Consider the following 9,655-nt stretch of genomic DNA (forward strand, 5'->3'; position numbering starts at 1 on the left):
AAAGATCACAATTCTTCTGCAGTCAGCAAATAAGACATGTCAGTCGACGGAAAAAAAAGTCAATCACAGTGAAAGTTGCTCTAAGACTACCGCTGAATCAAACATTCAATAGTAGTCTCGGGGACTACACCAAGTGGGTGCACTTGGCGTGCCCCCATTGGTCCGGTTTTACACTCGGCATGGTCTTCCCAGCATGAGTAAAAACAAGAGATTCTCAGACCCCAGCCGACTACCAGCAGTCGACCGCAGTCTCGGGGATTACACCCAGTGGGTGCACTCTGCGCGCCCCCGCTGGTTTAGAAAAACACGCGACACTAACTGGTCAACTCAAGTGGAAGAACTATTCAACTCTAAGTCAAAAACACCCCAATGGGTGATTGGATGCGAAATGCAGACCCATGATAGATGCACATAAAAGATTCCAAAACGCTCATCTAAGGACACCGTATGGACAATGAAGCAACAGTCGCAACTATCACTACTCAAGAGACTAGTCGGAAACCAACTAACCTTGACGTTGGCTTGAAGAGTAGTGCTGGCGTTGTAGGCAACCTGACTGGCCTCATCCACCACCTTCATCTGCTCCATCACGTGGTTTGCCTGGAGAAGGGCCTCCCTGGCGGCACTCTGCCAGGTCGTCTGGAGTCTGGTATGCAGCAAAGAGCGATGATGGCAGTGCATTTGGAGCGGTCACAGGATCTGGAGCATGGAGTTGTGCACGCACATCGGTGGCCTGAGTAGTCGACCCCGAAAGACGGTCAGTCAACAGTGGATTGGCAAAGTTAACATTGGCCCGAGCTGAATCTACGGTTTGCTGGACCACAATCTCTGGAGCCGATGTCGACTGAGGCACCTGACCCTCAGCCGTCCTCCCGCTTGAGGCCCTGCCCCTCCTTCTCCTCTCTCTCAGAGGCACTTCTTCTTCATCATCCAGAAGCTCAATGACGTCCCGCGGAGCTGCAATGAAAAGCAAACTTAAGAGTTCAATCGACCAACAACCCAGTCGGCAGAATAAATTCAAGTTGGAAAGAGCGTACTAGCTTTGGAAGTGGCCACGTCACCTGGGGCCTTGTCAATGTCCATGGAAGTCACAGAAGTTGCAGCGCCGAAAAAGATCATAATCCACTCGGTCGAAGTAGAAGTATGAGTCGGTAGAAGACGCAGAAAGATAGAGCACTCACCCAGAGGCAACTGGAACGTCCATCTTGATCTTGGGCAAGGTCTTCCAAGGCTTCGAAGGCTCCGGAGAAGAAGTCCGAGTGCACTTGTGTGCTTGGGTACTCGGAGCCACGGTCTTGCCGCGCCCGCCCGCTGAATCTTGGAGTTGCTTGGATCGATGCTCTGAGCGAGGTGGTGAGTCGACTACCTCTTCGTCGTCTGACTCATCACTTTATTCCTCGTCGTCATCTTCTAGAGATTGCCAGTCGTCGCTCTCTTCTACGCTGTCCTCTCCCTCCTGGTCTTGCTCCAGGGCTTTGTTCACCATTGGGCATTGAGTACATCTCAGTATAAACCTACAAGACAAGAAGTCAATCAAATATCAGTCAGATTCAGAAATAGTTGCAAGACAGATTGAAGTACACTCGGTAGCGAAGGTCAGACCTTGTCTGGCTAGTTGTTGGTGTCGAATGGATCGACTCTTCTGGCTCCCCTGGGGCTATCCTTGTTTCCTTTAATGCCCTTCATCCACAGGGCCACCTTCTCATCCGTAACCTCCTCTGGATGAACCCAAGCGGTGTCGTTGGCTCCCGAGTACATCCACATCGAGTGGTCACAAGCTTGGAGCGGCTGGATGCGTCGACTGAGAAACACCTCCAACAAATCCATGCCATTTACACCCTGACAGACCAACTGGACCACCCTCTCAACCAACATGTTTGTTTCCACCCTCTCCGCAGCAGTCACTTTCAGTGAAGAAGGTTGCTGGGCATGATCTAGGGAAAAAGGGGGGAGACCGGTCGACTGACCAGGAGTCGCAATATCCTGGCAATAGAACCAGGTCGATTGCCAACTCCTGACTGGCTCGAGAACTGTCATGGGAGGGAAAGCACCCCTCTTCCTCATCTGGATTCCTAGACCCCCGCACAACTGGATCATGTGCATCCTCTCGTCACTCGAATTTGCCTTGTTCACAGCCTGGGAGCGAATTGTGAAGATGTGTTTGAAGAGACCCCAGTGCGGTCGAGAGCCCAAAAAGTTCTCACACATTGACACAAACGTGGAGAGATACGTGATGGTGTTGGGAGAAAAGTGGTGGAGCTGAGCACCAAAAAAGTTCAAGAAGCCCCGGAAAAAAGGATGGGGAGGAAGAGAAAAGCCAAGGTCGACAAGGGTAAAAAGCAGGACACACTCACCCGACCGCGGCTGAGGCTCCGTCTCCGCCTCCGGAAATCTCGCGGCCCGGCAACGATCAAACCGGAGGTGACCAGCTCATCAAGATCCTCTTGCCGGAGTGAAGATCGGATCCAATCGCCCTGGATCCAGCCCGGCGGCAGCGCAGACCTCTACGATGACCCCCGATTCGTGTTCTTGCCTTTCGCCACTCACGTCGCCTTTTTCGCACGCTCCAGCGCCGCTGTGTTGTCTTTCACCATGGTGGCGGGCGGCGCACTGGCCGGACAGCGGCGTCGAGGGTGGAGGAAGATGAAGTGGAGAGGCGAAGAAAGAAGAAGGGGATTGAGGGCGCACAGTGCAGACGCCTCGGCCCCGACGCCTTTTAAGGACCCACTTCCGAGTGGCTGACGTGTGGGCCCGAGCAATCCTGTCAAATCCCGTAACAGTCGCATGCCGGGTACGTGGAAAAAAAGGTGGCGCAAAAATTGAGGCGCCCATGTCTATCTGTCCCGCTTACTATGGCGCGCTCCGCCTCGCGCGCTTCCCCAAAATTTTGAATACCGTAAGATCCAGGATACGCAGTAACCAATCGCGCCAAAGATTTCGCATCAAAGTAACACTCGACGAGTGCCAAGTACACACTCGACAACTTCTAAATCGATCAAGGCGACTGAGACGAAGCCGAAGTCTCAACGTGGGCCTCTAATCCAGCATGGACACTTGTGAAGCACAATAGCCAAGGCAGGACCAACTTTCACCTTCTTTCCACTCAGACCACCATCCATTCGGGGGCTAATGACGATGCCATAGACCTAGGGTAGGGTCACAGGCCTGACCTATACGCCCTACCCAAGGTCACTACCCTAGAAGCAAAGACATTCAAAGAATAACAGAGAGTACCAATCGAAGCCGTCGAGTGCAATCCACTCGACCAATCATCTCACTTGGGTATCTCTCCCTCCTGATACCACTCGACCAAGATGAAGCCATTCGACTGTACGAGAAACCACTCGACCTACAGAAGACCAGAACTCACTCAGGACAGCAACGGTTGGACATTCACTCCGTAGTCTTAAAGGTCATTAAATACACTTTATAGCTGGCGTTACCAGTAACGCCCTATCTTAATGTGCATTGAACCACGGTGGCTGGGGTCCTAACGCATTCTATATAAGCCCCCTCTGGCACAATGGTTCACACCCCCTGTAACACACACCCATATTCCAGTCGACCGCCTCAGGGCACCAAGACATAGGGCTTTTACCTCCTCCGAGAGGGGCCTGAACTCGTAAAACTCGTGTGTACATCCTCGCCGTATCTAGGGCCTTGTCTCCTCATACGTATCCCCTATTCTTACTGTCAGACTTAGTACCACAACAATATCCATGTGGAAGATTCCGAGCAGCAAACAACGACCCAACAAAGGCTCTAGTCCTCATGGCCTTCTTCTTTTTCTACCAATACCAATTGTTCTCTCGACGACATCCACACTAACCAACCACCAATTAAAATTGTCAATGGGAATGGAGGCGACCGACCACGCTGAGCATTGGCAAGTCTAACATCGGACATGCAGATTCGAGGAAAACGGAAAGTGTTTTCTTACGCCATTTTTCAAGGACTAATGGTCATTATTAACCCATTCTTATTTTTACTCTCGTCTTGCTCTGCCGTGTACACCACATGGCCAAGCCAAAGCACGAGCTCCCTCCCTCCAAACCTTCCCCATCCTTGCAAGGAAGCATGAGGACTCAGGTGCTGCTCGTCGCGTTGGCCGTCCTCACCGTCCTCATAGCTCTGCCCCTCGCGCAGAGCCAAGGTGAGGGATTCCTCTTTCTTTTCTCATCCATTTTCCTGTGTCAAAATCACTTTTGTTTTGCTCCTCGCCGAGTCAGTCAGTATAGCACCTTATTGACACTTGTTTTTAGCTACCTGCAGGGGCGGACCCGTGGCCGTTCTGCACCAAGTCTATCTCGCCGGAGTGTACTCATTGGAATTACATAAGCTCGTCAGAGCTCTCTCTGCATCTGGATTGATGCAGAGAAGAAATAAGCTTTGCTGCATAATGCAATATTAATGCATGGCATGACACAAACCGTACAGAGTACAGACTATAATCGATACAATAAGCACTTGATCCACATGAGCATGCATACTCTGCTCCAAACCTTTTCAGTTGAACCTTTCTGTTAAGAATTTCAAACCCTATGTAAGTTCGTTGCTTAAAAAATTCAGTATCGTGTTCACGCACAAGGTCAACTGGAAAATAGTAGCTCCTAAAATTTTCAATATCGTGTTGACACACGAGGTCAACTGGAAAAGTGAAAGCTCACAAAAACAAAACTGAAACCCACTATTGAGGTAAGGGATTTGAGCATTTCGTCAGCCCTTGACTCTCAAATCTTTTGCTTCTCGGGTGGTGGCTAACAATGCAGCTTGAACATCACGTTTAGCCAACATGATGTTCACCAATTCGTCCGAAATTTATTTGGTGATTTATCTAGGAAGGTTATGCAGGCCGACGTGCTTAGTTAGACACACAAATGGATGTGGAACCCACATTGAAATTTTTTAGTGTTGAAAGGCATTATTCATTTGAATGTTTACAGGGATCAGTGGGGGAGCTACAGTGCCATATATTGGCGGGCTGGTGCAAAGAAAAGCCCACTGCTTTTGCTCTTGGTTGGGCGGGCCATGTTCCGTCCAGCCTTGCTGTAGAACCGCCAGTGCATGGATACAGAAAGTGGAGTAAATAGCAAAAGAAAAACTACCACATTACGGGCTAGGGTTGCAAAAAAAAAACTATTTTTTTTAATTTCTCAAGACGCTATCACTATTTTGGTTGGCTGTTTCAATCTCCAGAAGGATAGAAGCATAATGGCAGGGTCAAGGTCCCTTGATGTTAGAAATGACCTCCGTACTAGATGACACATGAATAGCAGCAAGGCTCAGGTCATGGGTCAAGAAATAGGTTGTAGTCCTGAAACACATAGGTAGACCCACGTGAATGTTCAATACGTGAAGACAAGGCAAAAACATTAGGTGTTCACATCGACTGGGCTATGTTGTGCTTACACGTGAGTGTGGTTGGCAGGCTCGAGGGAAATGTGAGGCCTGCGATGATAGTGTGCCCATCATCAGCACCGACACCACGCCAACACCAGCATCGTTCAACACTGGTGGAGGCTGAATGATCTCACATGGTTTTGTGCATGCTACACACAATATTGTCAATCAAGTTACAAGTTGACAAGTGGGTACAGATACAAGGTGCAAGTTTCTACGTACCACAACACATGATCTTGAGTCAAAAATGAAAATTAACCAACATCCAAAGTAACACACAGTAGGCATATGTGAAGTGCAAGGTTCAAATGTACGTAGGCTGCTAACGATAAACATGATCCTAAACTTCCCCATCCCAGAGCTCCTCGTGGGTCTTGTAGACGCTTTGTGGATTAACGGTGAAGTCACCTCTGAACTGCCTTACCTGAAGGCCACAAATTAAGGTAATCAGATGCACTCACTCTGCACTATGAAAACCTCAATAATAACAAAACAAGATGCATTGATTCGAAACAAAAATTAAGAAGAATGAAAAAGAAATCCTTTGAGCTTTTTCTAAAAGAATGAAAATGAACAACACAATTGGTAACTCAAGGGGTCAAGAGGATTTTCTTTTACCATGCTCGAACAAGGTAAAAAAAGACCTTTGTAGAGACTTGATTATACCAAATAACGATACAGCAACAAAGAATATATAGACTGTGCAGAATGTTTACATATTGATTTGTTTTTCAGTTGTCAGATACTATGTATTTTCACATAGTATTATTCCAACATGTCATCTCATGTTATAAAGATGCCTATCATATACTCCCACCGTCCGAAAATACTTGCCATCAAAATGGATAAAAAATGATGTATCTAGAACTAAAATATGTTTAGATACATCTCATTTTATCTATTTTGATGACAAGTATTTTCGGACGGAGGGAGTAGAAAATATCATTGCAATTTTGTCCTCATTTAAGTATGGGGTATAAATAATAGCAACAAACCTGCTTAATCTCAGTTAACATCGCAAGCAAGTCATCTGGAATAGACCAATCATTAACATCAAGATTTTGCTTTATCCTTTCCTCATTCAGGCTCTTTGGTAGTACACTATGACCCATCTGAATGTTCCAGCACAGGGCCACCTGTGCAGGAGTTTTCCCAAGTTTGTTTGCTATTGAGGTGATGACCGGTTCTTGAAGGACATTACTGTTCATCCAAGGCGTACCAGGTGAACCTAGTGGTGAGTAAGCCTGCTAAATACATATACAGTCAGGTATAATAAAAACATATATATTTTAAACATAAGAAAGCCAGCTGCCTCGAAGTGCACCGCAAACTTACAGAAAGATGAATACCGGTTGACTGACAAAAGTTGTGGAGCTTACTTTGCTGCCAACCCGGATGACATTCCACCTGATTAACAGCTGGACGTACATGAGCTACAACAAGCAAGTCACCCAGTTTCTTCGTAGAGAAGTTACTCACACCTATCGCACGAGCTTTTCCAGCATCATATAACTTTTCCATTGCTCCCCAAGTCGCAGGGATGTCAGGTCGTACAAAGTTTTCAGGGTTGCTTGCATCGGTGCCCTTCTTGAGCCTAAATGGCCAATGAATCTACAAAATTGCATACTGGTAAAAATTCAATTTCGAATCATTCATGAAAACATTGCTATATAGCTCCAACATGTAAACACTTAAATCCACCTCGAAGGAAAATACAATTCAACTAAAATGTGATGGTAAAATTCTCCAAACATATAATATATTTTTCACAAATATATTCAAGATGCAACCTCAAGACAATATACCAACTCATACCAAAACATGAAAAAAAATAGAAAAGCATATGGAGAAACATGCGCGGGTGTTAAGTGGTGGGTACTTGAAATTATTTTAGTTGGATGTGGATTTGTGACTAGATCACAGAAAAGAAGGCCGCGTGCATGTAAACAACACAATTACTAACTGGTGGACTGGCCACTTAATAGAGGATCGTGTATCTACACATTAAACAATACAATTACTAAGTAGGCAATTACTAAGTAGTGGACTGGCCACTTAAGGCTGCCTGCAATGAGGAGTATCATCTACTACTATGATGCATATGATACTAGTGTATGATATTACTAATGCATAATTATAAGTGGGTATCTTAGACTGCTCCATTTATTCTCAAGCATGATACAACATGGTATAAAATTTAATATGATACAGTATCATGATATGATACCGAATTCTCAATTACCTTATTTAATTGTGCGCCACCTCCTAAAAAATGTCTAGTTGGCATGCATGATACCACTTATGATACTCCCATTATAGGCAGCCTAATAGAGGATCGTGTTTCCACACATTAAACACATATTTATTTGTCGATGATAACCTCGAGAAATCTTGAGTTTAGCGTAGTCCAGATCACAATACCGTTAGTTTTTTGAGGTGTCTTATTCAAAATGATAAAATAGCCCCCTAAAAATAAAATAAAAGGAGCATGCAAAAGTATAGCAGAAATCACCATATTGAGTACACAAAGTGAGATAGTACAACACAACGGCAAGATTGGAGCAACTGGATAGTGAAAGATGATTATGAAATGAAAGATGCTTACAAGGTAAAGATCCAAGTACTCAAGCTGCAAGTCATTCAGACTTCTGTCAAGCGATTCCAGCACATCTTCTGGAGCGTGATGATCATGCCTAAAATCACCGATCAAATACTCGGTGAACTTAAACTGCAGAGAAATCCATGCAGGTGAATTGAATAGATTAGTCCCAGTGCTCTGAGCTTACCATAGCTTAGAGGTGATAAACAAATCTTCCCGCTTCACCACACCCTCTTCGAATAGCTTCTGTAGTGCCAGACCAACCTGAATAATCCGAAAGTGAATGTTATGCTTTCCTTAAGCCAACAATTTATACTTAGTTTGAGTGGAACAATATTGCCAACAAGGATATACTCCATCTACAAATGTAAGCCTTTTTATTGAAAAATGCCCTTCATCCAAAAAGGAGTAAGTGATCGCCTACCTCCTTTTCGTTGCGGTAAGCCCTAGCACAATCGATGTGTCGATAGCCTGCCTGCACAATTCGAAAAGAATCTCAAATCCATGTCTCTTCTGTAGAAATATATACGGCACCAATAAATTCAGAAACCAGGATTAGACAAAGGTGAGAAACCGAGATTAGACAAAGGAAAGAAATTAGCTGAAGAAACCAAATCACACGAGGCTGTGCGAACCTTGACGGCAGCGTAAACGGAGCGGCCGACCTAGCTTGTCCGGCTTGGACTGCCAGGTGCCGTACCCCACCGAGGGGATCTCAGCGCCGGTGTTGAGCATGAAGTGCCTCGCCATTACCACTGCCCAACGAGCTGACAAATTGATGCACAACGGCTGATCTGCTGCACTTGCAGCACCACACGAGATTGGAGAGGAAGGGGAGTGCACAGTTAGGGTGTGGTTGTTGGTATTTAGCACGGTACAGCTGTACAAAGCTAATCCAAGAGAAAATCTAATTTATTAAGAATAAAGCTAATCTAAACCTGGTGGCGTTTGTGCACGGCAGCATGGTACAGATACGATAAATTATCCAGTGGCTACCTGCTTTAATCTGTCCGCCTGGTCATCATCCCCTGGATGGATTTGATCGGCCGGCATCTCCCCCTCTGTCATGGAAGAAACCAGTGGAGAAACCTTTGTGTCGATATCATAGCGTACCTAGTCCTATAATTAATGTTTTTTTTATGTCTACTTGTTTCATGGCACTCTTGAGAGCTTAGCATTGGTCTTGGCACTGAGGCAATATTTTTGTTATTCGCTTAATATTCCACACGAACGTTCAGTCTGGAACACAATAGCACAGCCATGTTATGAGCTATAGGATCAGCGTCGCGACCACATGTGCATCTACATGGCTTACGGGTATGCACTACGCACCCACAACCCTGTTTTCTCGGTGTAGGTTGCTCCTATTTCGGACGTAGCAAAACTTTTTTTATTTTTGGTTTGAACTTAGGCAACAATTGGAGGCTGTTTTTGTACAAAACTTTTCCAAAAAGAATCAGGACGGAAGTGTTAGGTGCATGGGCGTCCCGAAAATTTGAATGGACACATTTCTTGAACATACCAAAAGGAGTCCATACATCACTATTATAACATTAGTGGCATATGACGGCCAGATGATTTATGGTTCATCTTCCTATGAGGATATGTGAGTTTTTGAGGCTTATGTCATGTGCATCCACTTAGACTTGCTTGCCA

General features: G+C 45.6%; 1 pseudogene; it reads right to left on the bottom strand.

Moving 5' to 3' along the window:
• Positions 1-5,690: 5,690 nt before the first annotated feature.
• Positions 5,691-8,818, bottom strand: LOC119299679 (annotated as a pseudogene).
• Positions 8,819-9,655: the final 837 nt, after the last annotated feature.

Source organism: Triticum dicoccoides, chromosome 1B (genome assembly GCF_002162155.2).
Source record: "Triticum dicoccoides isolate Atlit2015 ecotype Zavitan chromosome 1B, WEW_v2.0, whole genome shotgun sequence".
NCBI classification, from domain to species: domain Eukaryota; kingdom Viridiplantae; phylum Streptophyta; class Magnoliopsida; order Poales; family Poaceae; genus Triticum; species Triticum dicoccoides.